We start from the raw sequence: 20,615 nt of genomic DNA, 5'->3' as shown, positions 1-20,615 counted from the left end.
TTTATTTTAGTTGTTTACTAACTCGTTCGACGAAACGTGTTTACGTTATGGCGTCCTCATTCACCAAAAAATGTTACTGACTATTACAAGAAATTACTTAGTTTTCACAATAATATGCAATAAGATGAATAGAAAATGTATAAATATTTATCTTGGGCTTTATAATTGTGAAAATTGATAAACTTTACTTGAAAAGAGTTTTATTGTTGGTTGTTTTTATATGTTCTGCAAATTCAAAATTTATATTGACCTTTATTAATTACATTTTAACAAACCATAAAACACTTACTTAGTCCAAAAACGTTTTTGTAACCGATTTGTGAATACTGAACAACATACACATTGTAGTGTAATTACATATTGTTATATTGTAAGCATTTGATAACTTTTTAACTTTTTTCAGAATCCATACTAAAACTAAGATTGCCAATTGCTGTTTGTCTATAGTTCAATACGCTCGTTATTGTATCGGGATATAATTTTAACAGCAACAACCGTAACACAATGAGTTGGTTGAACGTTATTTTGCTATTTATAATACTTTATGTTACAATTTTAATTATTTAAAAAAAATTTTTGAATGTAAATTGACTACAATTTTTATGTGTATTTTTTTTTATTTTTATGTGTTTACAGCTTAACTTGTCGAAATAATGCTTCAATTTCAATTTTCGGAGTGGTTTCTGATGGCAAAGTGAATATCCTTGATGCAATATAGAGTTAGTAAAAGTATGAATTTTCTAACGGTTTTAAAAAAAATCGGGATAAACAAACAAAAAAAAAAAAAAAATGACGGAAAAACGGGAATTTTACGCAAAATCAGTTTTCGACAAAGTCGATTTTTTTACATGATTGTAATTCAAAGACGAATCACTGTAGATACTTGAAATTTTCATCAAATGTTTTTATTAGTGTTGTCTGTATACTGCTAAAGTTTCAAAATATTTTAGATTTTTTTAAGGGAATTTATAGACAACGAAAATTTTCGATTTTTCTAAGAATTTTTTTTTGAAGTGTCTATAAAAAAACTTTGGGTAGGTAATCAAAAAAACTTGAAAATTTAATACAACGTTTTTTATAAGTTGTTGTTATTGTATTGAAAATAAGTTCAAAATTTACAAGTAATTTTGTAGTTGAAAATTCATAAAATTGTTTGTATTACATACCAACCAATATTTTTTACAAATTATTTTGTAGCTAAAAATTGAACACAAAATTTAAAAGTGCAGGTTTATGTTTTAATGACCTGAATAACCAAAAAATAAATCTTGTATAGAAAATGCCAATTTAAACAACTGATGTTTCAAATTTCTACGACTAATAATTTTTAAGTTTTAACTATAATAAAAATCTAAAATTGTTTGATTATACAGACATATATAATCGTTATTTATTCGTGAATTTTGGATTTCGTAAAAATTTAAACTTGAAGGATAAAATATTTTTAATAGGTCAACGCTCAGCTTCTTTTTTAATTTTTGTAAGCCAAACCCATGGAAAATCGGAATATATATTTTATATATTTTATCCTAGGATGACAAATAATCTCCATTCAGAATCGTTTTTCGTATACAATGATACCCCTACCATTGGATTCGAATTTAACTGAGCTTTTTATTTATGGTTTTGTTTTCGATTTTGTTTTTGTGTCTGTGCACATCACAACTCGTCGAAATAATGCTTCAATTTTAAACTTCATAGGTGGTTTCCTATGGCAAGGTCCTTGGTGCATTACAGAGCCGTAGAGGTCAAAAGTAAGAATTTTCCAGTAGTTTTCGAAGAGATCGGAAAAAATAAATAGGTAAATAATAATAATAATAAAAAAAAAAAAAAAATACATAGAGAAACGGAGCATAATATTATATTGTTGTACAGCACGAATCGCGCTGAAATCGATTAATTGTTCGCGAGTGTTGTAGACGATAACGCGTCGTATCGCCCACCACCGCCCGCGGTCGTCTTCGGGCTGTTGCCGATACGCACGTCACCGGGCAACAGGGTGATTACAGGTTGCCACGACGTCCCGAGATCACGGAGAATAATAATAATAATATTGTAATAATATGCTCGTCGGTGCGCCGTCCGCCGCGCTGTTCCGTCGCAGCCGCGCTACGACCGAAATTTATTTGCTTTTCGTCGTTGTCTCGTTTTTCGGCATTCCGTCGATAATGACCGCTGTCCCACGGCCGCCGTCGTTTTGCTGTCCGGTTTAACCTACAAACGATTTCAGGCGAACAGGGGCCCATGCGCCCCGTGCCGGCGGCGGCGACGGTCGTACGTCGCGCCCGGGGACAGCACGTCGACGGCGCGCGCTCCGCCGAAACGTTACGGCGGCCGCGACGACAGCCCGCCGACTAGGTCCCTGGTGTAAATTCCTACAAATTGTATAATAAAACCGATAAAACCGTTCACAACGCTTTCACAACTTGTACATTGTAAATCAGATTTATTTTTTTTTTGTAAATCAGATCGTGTATTTTGTATTACTCTTATATCAGCTCTTACCGACAACCATAGAAAAGAGATTGACGACGTTCAAAAAAAAATTTCCGTCACTAGAGCGCGGTATGCATACCGGGGTAATGCGATGTGCATTGAAAACCAACCGAATGTGCGCTGAAAATCTTGGATGCGAGTCTTTTTTCTTTTAGCGATTCAAAAATTATTACGAAAACGATAGGACGTTTGTGCACTAAAAAATGTATGAACATGACGTATGCACTTAAATATGCATTAAAATAATATAAAGAAATGTGAAAAAAATGCAATAAACGTATAATATAGAGATAAATTAAATTATTAATGGACAGAATATCAACAATTAATAGTGTTGGTACTATTTTTATGTACTCGTTTTCAAGGCCGTAACTGAGGGGAAGGTCCAGGGGTCCGCGGGGACCCCCTCATCGAAATTTTTTTATTAAATAATTAACTGTTACTTATGTAAATTGAGTATTGTAATGACGACCTATGTTTTCAATAACGATAATAATCAAATTTTATACGTAAAAGTGACGTTCAGAATGTATATATTTAAAAAAATGTTGGACCCCCTCCAAATTTTTTTTTCAGTTGCGGCCTTGCTCGTAATACCATAAAATTACGTTATTTTTCAGCATTTTGCATCGAAAACCGTCATATATACGCTTAGAAACAGAAAACACAAATTATGCACTTATAAATAAAAAACGGTAAAATATGCAATTATATGCAAAATAAAATTTTGATATTTTGAATATAGATATCATGAAACACATTTCTGTATAACAATGGAAGCTATTGGACAACTTAAAAAAAAGTTCATATCATAAACATCATAACCCTAATTATGACTAATTTTTATAGTTAAATTTGGGAAAAATAGTTAAAAAAACATCGGACTTATAGTTTTTTTGTAGAAAATTAATTTTCAGTTTGTTGCATTTTTACAATATTGTGCAAGAAAAATATACATATTTTTACATTTTTTTTTTTATTTTATTCTAGAAATAACTTTATTAAATTCTAATAAAAATTACAAAAAATATTAACTTTTCTGCAGCATCTAAAATATAAGATTAACAATAAAAAAATTTGAATTATTTTAATAATAAGAAGTAACATTTTACTTGTCACTCTTATATCCAAATATTGAAATATCCAATAAAACACGCTATACCTTGTATAACGTTGTATCATTGAAAATGATTTATTGACCACTAACTACAATATGTGAGAACAGTTCATCGTCATTGATTTAAAATATTATTCACGTGACCTTGTATAAGTATTTATTTTTTTTAAATTATTTTACTAAAATAACGTTACTCCCTTGTTATACACTCATCGGCTCTGTGAGATTTCATATTTTGCATATTATACTACACAAATAGGGTACCTACAGGCATGGGCGTAAACTGAGGGGGGAGAGGGGGCATTTGCCCCCTTAATATTATGTATTGTTTAGGTATTAGGTATTTAGTCTCTTAAGTTTACGATATATCGACATAAAACAAAGTTTGCCCCCCATAAAAATTGCCCAAGTTACGCCTATTCCTACAGGCTTGCTTCAAGTTCTGCACGAGTAATAAAATATCTATCAAGTGTAAAAAGTTTACCTTGAATGAACAAGAAATTAAGGTTTTCTCTATAAACAATACAAAGGTTTCGTAATAATCGTACATTATGATGTAATAATAATAATTAATAATAATAAAAAAAAAAATGCTGGCGGAACGTGGTCGTACGACAAACTCGGGTGTAACCTATAATGTGAGAATGTTAAGTAGTAATTACTGATTACATCATCAAAGTCGGAAAGGTTTCGAAAGGTTTCGTCATTAAGTCGTGCGACTACGTCAGAGTTGTTTCCAAACGGTAACAGGAGCCTATGCGCCGGATTACAGTGCCGCGGTCCAGAGAGCTCGGTGCTCCGCGGTGACGCGCACGCCACTGGTTAATGACGGCGGCGGTCGTTCTTTCGGCTAGGTTCCTAGTACACGGCCTCCAGCGATCGAAGTAACTTTTCATCGGTTTGGTCACAGATATCCGTGGTCCTAGCGGCTACAAAAATACAATCCAGCGCCAGATAGCGCCACGATCCTGGCGCGAGCCAAGTAAGAAAACTATAGCGGCGGCACTATACACGACAAGGCGATAATGACGGCGGCGCTCGTTGTTTTTTGCTAGGCTCCTGGTACAAAACCTTCAGCGATCGGAGAAACTCTTTGGTTCGGTTAGGTTAGGTTATATTGTGGTCGTATAAAAATATCATGCGTCAGATCGCGCCATGATCGTGGCGCGAGCTAAGTAAAAAAAAAAAAAAAAATCCTGTGCAGGCACGGGTTATAGAAGTGAAACTTCCGCGACATCAGTCGTGGCGATATCAAACTATTAACGTACAATCTACAGTTACTGTCGTAAAGGTTTCGTTTTTGTTATTTGTGTTTGCAGTGAATTGTTTAGTAATCAAAATGAGAAGATATAATATAAAGAGAGGGAAAGATACATATTTATTATAGAATAACATAAAATACTGTTTAGATATGAATACTCTTTTTAATTCATTTCTGTAATCTGTACTTAATATACCTAGGTGCTTCGATAGCCTTTATATTTTGTGTTGATGATGCAATACGTACAGTGGATATAATCGGTTTATAGTAACTAAAATACAATATGACGTATACGTTCTTGATTCGATTGTGTCGAGATAACGAGAAAATAGAGCATCTCTCGTTGTTCCTGATTTTTTGTTGAAGTATATCGGTCATTACTCATTAATTGTAGATTAAGTTCGTGTTGTAGAAATTCTACTAATTTTATGGAAGTGTCTGATGCAACATTTACATTGAAATATCAAATACAAAATGATTAATAAACAATATTTTTTAATTGTCATTCAATACAATAATAAAACTATTATAAAATTATATTTACATTAAAAACGTCAAATCAGGTTTAGATTTTGGATTTAGTAAAAAAAAATCTAAGGCACTTGGAGACTGTCCCGGTAGAGCAATTGCATAGCAATTTTCTAGCTATGTAGTATGTATCGTACGATATTAATTCAAGTTACACGTTTTAAACGCGGCGATCGAAAAGAAAAAAACCGGGTAGGTCTTGCTACAGAATAGCTGTGTGTAGAACACAGAGATGATTTTGTGCTCTGCACTCGTATTTATGAGCCTGGTCTCGCTCGCTTAATCGTCATGATTGTCTGTGATCGGTAATTGCGTGTGGTCGCACGGCGGCAATAACGCAGGTTACGGAATCGATGAAATTGCAACAACATTACCAACGATAACGTCTTGAAACCACGATAAATCGATAAAATCAATACACTCATATATTGCACAGATATCTATACTAAATTACTAACTATATGTTATATAGTTATCTATAGTAAATCTATAATATTATGTTATATACAGATATCTGTGAGATATTGTTATAGATAAAAAAAAAAACGTTTTTTTAACCACTAGAGAGTACTAAATATGAAAAAACTAAATATTATAGCCAGAATAAACGAAAAAAAGATTGTTGCAAATCTGCAACACCGCGCATTGAAGGAACGATACGGCGGCGGCGACGAGCGCCCGCCGACTAGGCCCCTGGTGTATTACGACAATATTTGTAGAATAAAACCATTCACAACGCTTAAACTCTTGTACATCAGATCATGTATTTTGTATTACTTTTGTATCTCTTACCAGTGCAGTTCAAAAATATCCATCTCTAGAGCGCGGTATGCGTATACGGTAATGCGATGTGCATTAAAAACCAACCAAATGTACGCTAAAAAATCTTAAACACGCACAAAATAAAAAATATGCATAAAAAAATTAGTAAGTAAAAAAAAATCGTGGTCAAGTGGGTACCGCTCTGCTGCACAGTTAGTCACTGTAATGAATGTGTTAAATTTGAATACAATGATAGGTACGATGATTGTATACGAAAAACAATTCTGAACGGCCTGGTTAGCCTATAGTATATATATAGGATATATTTTCCAGTGGGTGGTGAAAAAAGTGGTTTATGTTTAATCATGTACAGAAAATGTCAATTTAAACAAACCAGTGTGCGTTTCGAGTTTTTGCGACTAATAATTTTTAACTAAAATAAAAATCTAAAATTATTTGACAGTATATATGGTTATTTAACGTGTGAATTTTTGATTTCGTAAAAATTTAAACTTAAAATAAAAATTTTTAATTGACCAACGCTCAACTTCTTTTTTAATTATTGTAAGTCAAACTTATGGAAAACTTTGTATTAATTTTCAATTCTTAGATTTAGATACTTATACAAAAAGGCGGCTGCGCAACGAAGCCGGGCGGCGCGTATACGTGTGTGTGTGTGCACAGGCGGCAGCTACACGTAAAACGACGCGCTTGTTGTCTTCGTATTTAGGCTTTTCTTCCGAGTACTTCTATGGTGGGGATGAAAATGAGGGAGTGGACTGTATTGAAAATAAGGTAGGTATGAGGAATGTTACAAATGTGTTTTGTGGTATAAAAAGGGTAGAGAACCGTTTATTTTAGTGTTCTGCAATAAATGACTTAACAACTAGAGTTAGTACTAATAATTAAAGGGTGTACGCGATCACAATCCGATCGGCACATAAATCAAATGACAAATAATAATGAAAATAAAATAATATATAATTCGCGTGATGCGAACAATAAAACATTAACAACAACAACAAAATTGCGTACGACCTGATAGCGCTGATGATAATAGGTGGAGATGATAGGATTGTCCCGGAACGACGATCAGCTGAAGGAGGTGGAACCGGATCGCGACAATACACCACAAGTCGATTAAGGCGACGTCGGCCGGCGCGTCAATGAACCCATGAACTTAACGTATAATTAAAACGGCATGGTGGACACAGGTGTCGCAATCGGACGACGCCAAAGGAATTACGACCGCGTAATATTACGGCTCGTCGCGTATGGACGTCGTTGTCGCGGCGTCTGACACACGGCGTGATAACACGTGGAGATCACGGCGGACCGCACTGTGAACACGACGGACGGGCGAAACGATTTTTTGGCGCAGACGGCCTTTAAGCACAATGTGTGCAGAGGGACACGACACGAAACGGACTCGAAAAATTGTCCGGGCGGTGGTATCGGCGCAGACGGCCATTAAAAAAAAAAGCACAACTTCGTTACGACGAACAAAAGCCAAGACGGCTGAGCAGCGAACGACGGACGGACGAGAAGCGGCGGATAACACGCAACGGCAACAATATAGCCGCGCGACAACGGCGGGATGGTGATGTATGGAGAGCGGGTGCTCGTGGTGGGAGGTAACGATAACGGTCGACCGGTGTCCGCGAAAACTTGCGACGGGTTCGTATCCAACAGATTCACTATCATCGTCACATTGTATATGTTTAGAGCGTATTGATTTTTTAAAATTGTATAAAATTAATTGACTAAATCTAAAAAATATTATTATTATTTATATAATATAATGTAAATCGTAAAAATGTGGATTAATGAAATTGATAACGATTATTTTAAATTAGAAGGTTCTCTTATAAATCTTTTCCAAGAATTTAAAAAACATGTCTTGTAGCAAACCTTGCGACAAATTTTGAATACGAGTATTTATTAATTTATAAATATCTTCTTCGTAAAGTTGAAACGCATTTGGTAATTTCAACTGTTCATACAAATCTTTGATGACTGCAACATTGAGGCTGAATTGTCAATACCGTAATTATCCTAAAATAAAAATAAATTACCTAGTTAAACGTTCAAATAATATAAATGTTTAATAATTAGTTACATATAATAATATGTTACCTCCATAATTTTCTTTTGTTCAGAATTGATTTTTTGTAAAGCTACTACAGCCAATCAAGTACATTTTCCATCTTCTATGTCCGTGCCAATTTTTCCTGTGACCTCTGGATCTCCATAACAGTCTAAAAAGTCATCCTAAAAAATAAAAACGGTTTACTTAACTTATTGCAATTGATTTAAATTAAAAGTATATATACTTGAACTTGAAATAATTGACCGATTTCAAGCAATATGGCCTTTGATTGTCTAAAAATATCTTGGTCATTGGTGTTTGTCTGTAATGATAATTATTCATTATACGTATAATAATTATTATATATTTTAAACTAAATCACAACTTTACTGTATCGTGTTTAACACTTAGGTACCATGTGCAGCATGGCGAGACACACAGGAAGATAAAACAAATAATACGCAGTCTTATATTTCACAATAGCTGTATAACTGTCCATAGTGTACTTTTTAAGTTTTTTATGCTTGAAGCTTTTCGCAATTAACATATCGAGACACTGGCCCATCGCAGATTTCATTTTAACCTATAATTATTATTGACTTACATCAGAGCCGATTCAAAACAAGACTATAAGGCCCCGAACTCCTATTATATTTTAATTAAATCTGAGAACGCAATTTACATATTACAGAAAAAATTAATTTTTAATTTTGAGCTTATAATACAAATGAACCGTGCAAGTATAGGTTTTACCCAGGGCCCTTAAATTGTGTAAATTTAACGACATAAAATATTAATACAAGACCGTTTATTATTATTACATACGTCATAGAACAGTTCCAGAATGTGCGTATAATAAGGCTTATCCTTGAAGTGTTTTTTAAGTAATTGGTAAATGGCCTGTTCAAGGAGAAGGGCATCGTTCACTGCTATTAGACCAATATCCTTTTGTCGAAACCAACACAGATGTCCTCGTCTAGTAATAGCATTATCCATCGCATCATCCAACACTAATTGATAGGCTTGCAGCTAAAATAAAAATGAATATATTTATCTATTAATGAATTTATTGATTTTTCATAAACGTTACATTGCACATATCAAATTATTAATTTAGGTAATATTATTTAATTAAATAACTGTTGCATTAGATCAGTGTTTCCCAAAAGGTGTACCGTGAACTTTTTTATAAAAAAAATATAAATGATTATATATATGTATATATATATATAGGTACAATTACAGCTATCGAGAGATAATAATATAATTACCTAATAATGCAGATAATAATATCCAACATCATACTATACGTAGGTATTATTCAATAAGTAAATAATATATTTTATCCAGAGTGTGTCGTGACTTTTAATAACTAATAACAATGTGCAGCGATGAGAAAAAGTTTGGTAACCGCTGCATTAAGTGAATAATAGACGTATACATTTCAATGTACATGAATAATAGCCATGCAATTGACTAATTATATTTTGTAGTACAAAATATTTACTCAGTCGTATTGGTTTTATATGAACTAAATTTTACTAACACAATTAAAAAAAAATGTATAGGTACCTAATATTATTATATTTAAATAAAATTTAACTAAATTTGAAAATAAATTGATATCCAAATTTTGAGAAACCGACGAAGTCATATGATTTAATAATGAAAAACAAACAACCATTGATACTTGTAATTTTCATCAAATATTTGTACTATCATTTTCTATTCATAATAACATTTTCAAAAGATTTTGACTGAATACTATTTATAGATATTTAAAATTTACGTAACAATTATTTGGTGGTCAACATTTTTGGAAATTTAATAGAAACTCGTATGTAAGTTTTATTTTATTAATCTGTATAAAAATACTAAAAATAACTAGTGATTTTTTTAATAAGCATTTAAAGTTCAAATTTTGACAAAATGTTTTATTTAAACGATGAATATTTATTTATTTTTGTTATAATTATTAAAAAATATTATTAGTGTTTAATTTTACATTTAATGTTATGAATTTTTATGTAAAAATTTTACAAAATAAATAAATAAATTTTAAGACAACACTTATATTTATATTATGAACAAATTTACATTGTTTTACGATAAAGTTGTGTTAAATAATTTAGGTAAAAACAGTAAAATATATTAAATGTAAAGAATATAGTTCATAACTACCTATAATAGAAATTCGTTTAGCCATCTATAATAAATAATATTTGTATTGTTTTATAAATTTAACCTATATATGTAAAAAAAAATATATATATTTATTTTTAAACCACTCTTGAATAACAACACTTGTACCTAATTGTTATTTAATTATTATAATCAAATATATATTTTTTTAAAACAATAAAATAAAATACTGGTGACATGCACTTCATACGAATACCCTACCCATAATACAATATTATGTATATAATGTATACACAGTAATATACACTATACACGGTATTCCTCCTTAATCATTTATTGGTGATAACAATATATATATACATATATATAATCATCACTACAATATAATAAATAAAAAACGAAAAAATAACGTATTTAATATAATATAATATAAAAATATATACATAATATCATGATATGCATGTACCTATACGTTATTTTAGCGTTTATTATTTATTACTTTGCAGTGGTTATGTGTATATACAATATTTTTGATATATTATATACATATATATAAATATACCTGACATTTCATAACTGAAATTTTCAATTTTTCTGAAAAATTTTTTAATGAATTGTCGATAAAATTTTTTTGGCTCAATCAAAATAATTGAAAATTTAATACACAGTTCCTCATATGTTATTCATATATTGTAATTAAAAAAATATAAGAAGACATGCACACAATTTTTTTTTTATTAGCATTTGAAGTCCAAATATTGACAAAAATTCACCAAAACCATGAATATTTGCAAATTATTTTGTAGGTACCTATATAATTAATAACAATTTTTGTATTAGTAGCTAAAAGTTGAAAATTCAATACGAGATTTTCCATAATTTAAGCTTATAATAATTATAAAAGAACTTAAATTCTGGTGTATTCAGGCCATTAAAACATAAACCACCTTTTCCACCAACTATTCGAAATGATATCCTAGGCTGACAAAGCTCATCTTCGTTCAGAATCGTTTTTCGTATAGAATGATACCTAGCTATCATTGAATTCAAATTTAACACTCCAATAATATATAATTTTATTATAGGCATTCCTCAGATTTCTGTAGTGGCAGATGGGAGCTGGTGCAAAAGATCATACAGAATTCAATATAATTCATTTTCAGGAGCAGTAAGTTTTTAGGAACCTTTAAAAAATTAAAAAAATTATAGTTTTTACTAGGACTTGTAATTAATTAATGCATTTAAAAAATACTAATACGCATGCACTTATTCGCTTAAAATAGAACAAAATATATTATGCGATTATATTAATTGCATAATATACATTTTATAATTTATAATATAGGTACAAACATTTTTATGAATTATACCTACACAATAATTTGCAAATATTCATAATTTTGACGAATTTTTGTCAAAATTTGAACTTCAAATGCTAATAAAAAAAAATTGTGCCTATGTATTCTTATAATTTTTTAATCACTATAAGAATAACATATGAGGATTTTTGTATAAGTATTTTGATAGGGCCAAAAAAACTTTATCGACACTTCAAAAAAAAAATTCTTAGGAAACTTGAAAATTTCAATTGTCTATAAATAGTTAAAAAAAAACTCAAAATTCTTTGAAAATTTAACTGTGTATGGAGAACGCTAATATAAACATTTGGTGAAAATTCCAAGTATTTACATCGATTAGTTTTTGAGTTATAGCAAAACAAAAAATTCGATTTTGACGAAAAATGGTTTTGCGTAAAAATTCCCGTTTTTCCGAATTTTTTTTTTGTTTTTCTCGATTTTTTTGAAAACTGTTAGAAAAAGGTAGTTGAGATATCACAGAAGTACCAAAAATTCTATTCTAATTTTATTTTATATAGGTATTTCTGTAAAATTCAAAATGTAGTTATTTAAAAACAATTTATCATTAATTTAACTACCTATATTTTTTCAATCCATCTAGGAACAGCCTACAGGTATATTTTGCCAATCATAATATTTTTATCAGAACCTTTGGTTAAACCATAATATATATATATTTAAGAAAATTATCTACTATATATTTTTAGGTTCTTAACATTTTTTAAAAAATTTAATTTTTTATCTATCTATGTTTATTTAATTAATATTGAATAACTCACAGATACCTTTATAAAATATTTTTTTTATTATCTTATTGTATATATATGTGGAATAACTGTATTATATTTTGATTTATGCAGTCTATGTATACAACACATGACTGTCATATGGGGATCTACCACATACCTTTTATACTTAATTTAAATATAAAAAAATATATAAAAGTATAATTATACTAATTATAGTATATAGTGTATTTAATAATACACAATTGTTAAAATAGGTAATGACTAATGAATCAATAATATAAGTTACAATCTTATCCTAAATTTAAAAAAAATTACATTATATAAGAACCTATAGATACATAATTATCAAAAAATATGTATTACAATATATGTCAATATGTATTAAAAATTAAAAAATTGTATTATTTGTATTATTTACATTAGGTATAATAACTTGTAACTTATGTTTGCTTATGTTAATAAGACAGATAAATAGATATATAAATCACAATTCACAAAATCGACGAGATCGTGGATGTATATACTTACTCGTATTATTATATAGGTACCTATAGATAATAGTTAGAAGTCGAGTGTTGAATCTCGAAGTTGAAAGTAGAAATTATTCAATACCAGTTATCATTCTACATTTTTAAGTACCTTCCTAACACAAATACTTTGATTAAGAATAGTTAAAATAATCTATATTAGGTACAGATAAACATAATAATTCAGTTGTTTCAAATTTCAACTCGTACTCCGATACTTCTGTGATTAATAATAATCAATAATTTTCCCTTAAGAACAAGGCTGCTCTGCAGGTGAAAGTGTATACTGTATAAAATTATTACTATTTTAATTATTTAACAACCCTTGTATACGTTTTTTACGTGTAGTGTTTGGCTGTGTTAATTTGTGAACGTCGCGTGTCGGTCATAAGTTTCTTGGACCTATAAAATAAAACTTTATTTATATCGATCCAACAACCCGGTTCCCAAGAGTGGTTCATGTGCCGGGTATGACTAACCAACTAGGTACTCCTTAACTGGATATAGGATTAAGTATAGGTAAACACCGACTGCCACTTGATTAAAAAGGACGAAGGAGGTAAATTGAAAGATAAAGCATTACCATCATCATCGTCAAATAAGTAGTTGGAAATGATTATAGATATGCGTGGTTTATGACAAAATGTGTAGTAGGCTGTTTAAGACTAGAATAAGTATTAAGAGGACGCAACACCCGCATATGTCGTCTCCGTCTTACAAGTGCGTAACAGCAAATTTATACTTAGCAGATCACGTTTAGTTCCGTTAGTTTAAAAATTAGAGTTAATCAACCTATTATGAAACTTGATAATAAGAACATTATCTGTGTTTGTATGTTAGTTTTTTACGATAGTTAAATTGTTTAGCAAGTTATGAGTGTATGATATAGTGTAAATTAAAAATGCTAATAACTTGCATTATATGTATATTGTATGTGTACATAGCATTTAGTTACGCAATGTTCTGGATTTACCAAGTTGATATAAAATATTTTATTAGGTAGGTACAATATGCACTATTAATAACGTTGTTGTGTCTAGTATATCTTTTACTGCTGTTTAGACGACGACGTCACACACCGTAATAACGGTTTGATCGGGTTTCCGATAGTCGCCATAACACACACACACTCTCACACGCTCGCTCTGTGCCGTGAACAGTGCTCTCGAATGAGCTCGCGAAAACCTACCGCGATCATTACCTACTATCGTGTCCCAACTGCGATCGAATACTTGAAAGTTGAAAATACCGTTTGTTTTTTTACTGTGACACTCGTCTTCGTTCGTACGCACCGCGTGAAGTGTCCCAGTTTTTTGTGTAGTATGATGCCACCGTCGGCCGACGTCACCCCCTTGGAAGCACTGCACCGTCGTGCCGACATTGTTCAAACATTGCCGTCGCCACTACTTTTTTTATATCTATATTTATTTATTACCTTTGTATAGTTTTATTTTTCTTATTTTGTTATTAGTGTCAATCTTATGTCATATATTATTATTATTATTCGCCCCCTCGCTGGCCAGCACTATTATGTGTCCCTATCATATTATATTCGTTATTTATTTATACTTACCTAATAGTAGTAGTCCGTCGATCCATATCATGGCTGCAAACAAAAATTACCAATTGTAAACTCATTTCGTTAGACCTACAATAACCTTCTTTTATGTATTCCACTTTTTCACAGAAACAATTGCAGTTCAGTCTTTATTCTTACTCAGTTTTTAGTTTATCGTTAACCTACGTGAGCTGTGATAACTGTTTGATTTTTATGTATTTAGAAATGAGGTGCAAAACATTATAAGTGAAAAACAAAGCATTTGAAAATAATTGAATAAGTATAAGTTCTGTTTTCATAAATGTTTTGCTGATAATATTCAACGTGAAAACGTGTAAAGTATATTTAAAAATTAACAAAAATGGTTACGTTTTACTTAACGTGAGTGACACTGCTCAAACTAGGATGCACTATCCGATGCAATTAAAAATCGGTAAATTGTAAGTAAGCAGTTGCGGTTTTGCAAATAAGGCGGTGTCTCACCTAAAATTTTGTAGTAAAAATACTCTATAAGAATAATTCTGAACTCACCGATAGCACACATTTCGTTAACAATTTTAACGTGTTTATGGTTTTATTTGAAAAAAGTTCTTCTTTACGAAGTTTAATAATATGAATTATCATTTTTTACTATTGTATAATATTATTCCGCGTATATTACCAAAAATAGTGATAAACCGATAAGAAATGTACGAAATAATTATTACGTAAACAAATCCTCATATTTCAGCCGGCGGCAATATTTCGTTGACGTCAGAGAGGCACCGTTTAACGTCGCCTCTGAATTGTTGCTTGTGTACATTAATTACACACACACACACACACACCACACACACACGCACGTAGGTACGCGAATGCACCCGACTATTAAATAAGCAAAATTGCACAAGCGCAATGATCATCGAGAGGCTCGTTTTTCATCGCCTCTGAGTACTAAAAATAGATGAATAGGTGCTATGGTCAGCTCGCAGCCGTGATTTCACATTCAACAACAACACTTATAGATATGGATAATCATAAACCATTACTATTGTCACAGAGCCTAATGAAACCGATTTCAATATTAGTTTAATTTTTGTTATGAAGGAAGGGGAACTAATGCAAAAATCGCCTCACTAAAATCATACAACCAAAAACCACCACTGTAAGTAAGTCTCTTAAACGAAAAGGTTCACAAGTAGGGATGCGCAAAAACGACCTTGGTTCGATATATCGATGTAAACTTTTTTATAGGTATCAAAATATCGAAATATCGATATAATTTTATATATTAATATTAATAGGTCATATTATAATTTAATAACAAGTAAATATTTTATTATATTATAATTATGTGTACATTGAATATTATAAATTTTACAACTTGTAAGGTAAAATATTTAGAAAATTAGAAATTCAGAACCAATACTTATCATCTAATGATTGTAAAAATACTAGTTTTGACAATCTTGAGCCTAATATTCTATTTCTACTTTTAGTCATAATGTTACCGGTCTTACTAAACAACCTTTCTGATGGTACTGATGTGGCTAATATAAAAAGATATTGTCTGGCTAGTTTATATAGATTTGAAAAGCTCCTTTGATATTTTCCATTCAATAATCGGATCTTCTTTGAGTCCTATAACCGATTTATCCAAATAAGAATGTATCTCATCTCTCTCATGAGATCCGGACTTCGTTTTATTTTTTTGTTTTTTCTCAAGACTCCTTTGTAGACTCCAAAGATCAATGCAATTATTACTATTAGTAGAATCAAAATTATCTTCTACTTCATTTTCCCCGATCTTATCGTTGTTTGCAAATGGGTTTTGTGCTTCGATAAAATTTAATAGTGTATTTAATATTTTTGATTTGGCTTGTGGTTCTATAAAATATATATCTTTAAACCTTAGTATTAATTTTCTGCATTTCCCTACGGACACTCATGTAAATTGAACAATTGAACAATAAAAAAAGAATTATCGTTTTGTCATAAAACTATTAATAATTGTATTTGTTACCTTCTGACTTTTGAAAACTTCTTAATTCATCACACACCTTGGTACTTTTTTTAAAGTATTTAACAATACATCTAACTTTATGCAGTAATTGGGGAACTCCTTCACTTTTAACTTAAGTTGTGGCATTTTCTTCTTGGGCCTCACTTATACCTTTTTCCACAATTAAATTAATAGTATGTGCTAAACATGCTATATGTCGTTTTTCTCCAAATTCGTCAACTACTGCTTTTTTATGTTAGCCTTAGCCCCACTATCTGTTGTTGTAGCCACTACATTATTTTTTTCAATGCCCCATTCTGATACTGTATTTACAAAAACTTCACCTAAATATTTGGAAGTATGACTTTCATCTAGTTCGGTTACTCCAATGACTCCTAAAATAATATTAATACACAAGAGCTATTTGAAACGGTGCACAGGAATTGCGTACCAAAACAGGTAGACGAACCTTTTTGAACGAATTGCGTCCCGGACGCAATTCGTGTTACCTTTTAAGTTAACATTTTTTTTTTGAGCTTTCCAAATTTATTTTTGATTTTGATATTTTTAAATTTTTTTTTTTTTTAAAAAAAACAATAATAATTATTAAATATTTATCATTAACAAAATAATGTTAAATGAAACTTATTTTTAGTGATTTGTACTTTTGGGCCGGAGCTATACATGGCGTATTTGCCGCATTTAAAATTACGCTGCGTATTCCGCGGCGTTTATTAAAAATAAACCAATGCATTTTTAGTTCGATGGACAACGAGGCGGATTACTCCGTGTGTAGCTCTAGCTTTATAGATATTTTCGATAAAAATATTAGAGACCATACGGACTTCCCATTTCTCAATCGATAAGTAAGTATGGATTATAACCAGTGGCGTCATTTGCGGTACGCAGGGTATACATTTGCGTACCTAAAATTCTAAATTGTAATTTTGGCCCGCAAGGTACATGCATATGATGCGCTCGGCCACATCACGAAAAAATAAAAATTATATTTATGTTATTATATTAAAATAATAAATTAATATGTAAGTATTATGATCGTTGAAAATTGATTGATTGATCACGTCTTTATACTACCAATATAACCGTTGTATGATTATATTTTCTAGTAACCACAAATTTTACTGATTTATTCTGTGCATATCGACAATCCCGTGCGAGTCTTTTCAAAAAAAATTTAATAGTTTGTTTTATAGTTCTCATCCAGTTATTTATACATTTATAGATGTTTTAAAGATAATGCAAACCGTTAGTGTAATGTTAAAAAGAAGTTTGCTAATTATTATACGTCATAATAGGAAATAACGCCGAAACAATGTTTTATTTTTAAAAACAGATCAAAAAATAAAATAAAAATAAAATTTTGCAAAAAGGTTATCTAAAAAAAATAAACCTAATAATTTTTGTGTTTTTGACTGATATTTTTATTGATAAAATTAGGTATCATTATTATTTATTAATTTACTTCTTTATTATATTATGTACTATATTAATTTTGATTGGACCTAAGTAATTTAACGTTTATATATTTTTTTATTACATTAATTGATGAACAATATTTTGAATAACTTGCGATTATATTTATAATTGTTATTTATATTTGTTGGTCATTTAAGGACCCCTGAATTAAACACACGACTTGCGTTCTGTGTTTTTTGGGACGCAATTCGTTTATACCTTTTTCACTTGACGCAACTCAGGTGATAACAATTAATTAGATATTGATATTATTTGGTACCTAATAGGTAATAAGTACCTAACCTAATAAGTAACCTAAGCTTATGTCAGTACATATCCATCTTGTTAACTACATAATTATGATAATCAGTGGCATATATAGAAATTAATTTCGGAGGGGGTTAAAATAATATATGATAATAATATTATATATAAAATTATAGCAACCAAAATCAATGCCCATACCAACCATACATTTCATGGGGGGTTGAACCTCTAAGCCCCCTTTATATACGCCACTGATGATAATTAATACATTTTTAGCATATATGGATACTAAAATGGTAGGTGAGATAAAAGTAAATTTATACAAATTTACAAAAATTTGCCAATATAATAATAATAATTAATATGATAGAACAACTAGTAAAACTTTTTAGTAATATCACATAATAATAAATGGTTAAATAGACCCGTGTTCATAATCTTAGTTCATAATATAAAAAATATTATGTATTTTTCTAAGACCTAAGTGGTCAACGAAGGGCATGCGCTATAGACAAGCACTAACATCGGCAACTACAGTTACAGCTTAACAGACGCCGACCACTCTCCGCGAGGACGATCTACAATCAACCCCCGCAAGGTCAGCGTCAAATTAGCTCCCCGCTGTGGATTCAGTCCGGTAAACGAGTAAAGTAAAAAGTTCCACGCTGATACACACCTCGAATATCTGCTTATATTACTTAGTATTAAGGTGATTAATTAGGAGTGTGTCTTTTCGGATAACTAGGATATTTCCAAGTTAGGTTTACGTAACAGGTATTCTAGTACGGAGGAAAAATCCGCGTGATCGAAAAATAACCGTGTTACGATAACGGAAAGCAGTTACATAACGTATCGTCACCCGCCGTCGGTAACTTTGCCGTCCCACGGGCCACGACATTATTACCGATAACGTCACAGCGTAGCATAGGGTCCAACAAAACCGGTTCTAGAGCTGTCAAAAATATCGCCAGCCACCCCCGCCACCGAACTTTGACCTAGTTTCGATATATTTGCAAAGCTTCGGCGGCGCCGATATCACTACAGTTGAGCGTTGATATATTGATGGTACAGGTAACGATAAAACATGGGAGAGCTATCAGTCGGGTAGGCCGTTCGAGTACAATGTAGACCAGAGTTCCTCAACCTGGGGGTTGCGACCCCTACTAACTAGGGAGGGGTCATGTAGATCAAAAATAATAAAAGGATAATTTACAAATTAATATTTTTATTTAAAATTTTTGATTCAATAAAAAAAATACTTATACTTTTAACAAATTTAATTTAGGACAATTAGGTACTACAAATGGTATTTATAAATGGTATATTTCCTTTGGTTAATTGGTTAATAACATGATATTTTTATTGTTTAAATTTGTTCTTAATATATAACTGATTTAAAATATTTTATAACCGTTTTGGAGGTCTCGACATTGCCTTTTACTTATTTAAAAAATTTATTACACAAATAATTTAATTTAAAATTATAATAATTACGACGATACTTCATATTAAATGTAGTATAATTATTTTCATATTTACTTATGATGTTATCAAGATTTATCACACACACACACACACACATACATTTTTAATCACGACTGTTTGAAACCAACAGTCCTGAGTCTTTTTAAGTGAGAAGGAAAATGTATGCACAAACGATTTCTGACAATAGGGATTGTTGTCTCAGGTAGCCAAAATATAATATGCGCGCAATCAAGTTGTGTATTTTAGCGCAAACGAGTTGTAAAAAAAAGTAAATATGCGCAAACGGGTTGTAGCCGCCAAAAAACGGCACCCCGCCAGATTGTGACACCATTATAAACGTAACGCTGTGCGACGGTTTGAATTGGGAGTAGACGCGGAACGCAACGATCGCCGGTACAAAGTATACAGGTACCGCAGCGACCGGTCGGCGCCTTATCAACCTTAATACCACGGCCTAAAACGATACGACTTAGTCGACTCTCCCACCAACGCCCCAAAGGCTAAAGTGGACGGGAAGACACATCACGCAAACGAGACATATTATTATCATTGGCTATATAGTATATATATATATATGTATTATACATGTATAGATATGTAGATATATATATATATATTATATAAATACCTGTATATATGTATATTTATATATATATATATATAATATATACATGTATATATGTATATTGTATATGTATATCTTAGTCCGTAGTTTTTACTCATGAGTTCCCAAGGAGAGTACAGTTTTTTGGACAAATATCCCATGGAAATAGCAGTTTCTTGAATAAACATATTTTTTTTATACCATGAACTTAAAAT

At 31.0% G+C, this 20,615-nt stretch overlaps 2 pseudogenes; both read right to left on the bottom strand.

Annotated features, from left to right (window-relative positions):
- Positions 1-7,896: 7,896 nt before the first annotated feature.
- On the bottom strand, positions 7,897-14,667 carry LOC126554351 (farnesyl pyrophosphate synthase-like; annotated as a pseudogene).
- A 1,214-nt stretch (positions 14,668-15,881) lies between these two features.
- Positions 15,882-20,588, bottom strand: LOC126554348 (zinc finger BED domain-containing protein 4-like; annotated as a pseudogene).
- Between the last annotated feature and the right edge of the window lie 27 nt (positions 20,589-20,615).

The sequence above is a fragment of the Aphis gossypii genome, unplaced genomic scaffold (genome assembly GCF_020184175.1).
Source record: "Aphis gossypii isolate Hap1 unplaced genomic scaffold, ASM2018417v2 Contig00475, whole genome shotgun sequence".
Classification (NCBI taxonomy): domain Eukaryota; kingdom Metazoa; phylum Arthropoda; class Insecta; order Hemiptera; family Aphididae; genus Aphis; species Aphis gossypii.
This window is presented reverse-complemented; position numbering and strand designations above follow the sequence as displayed.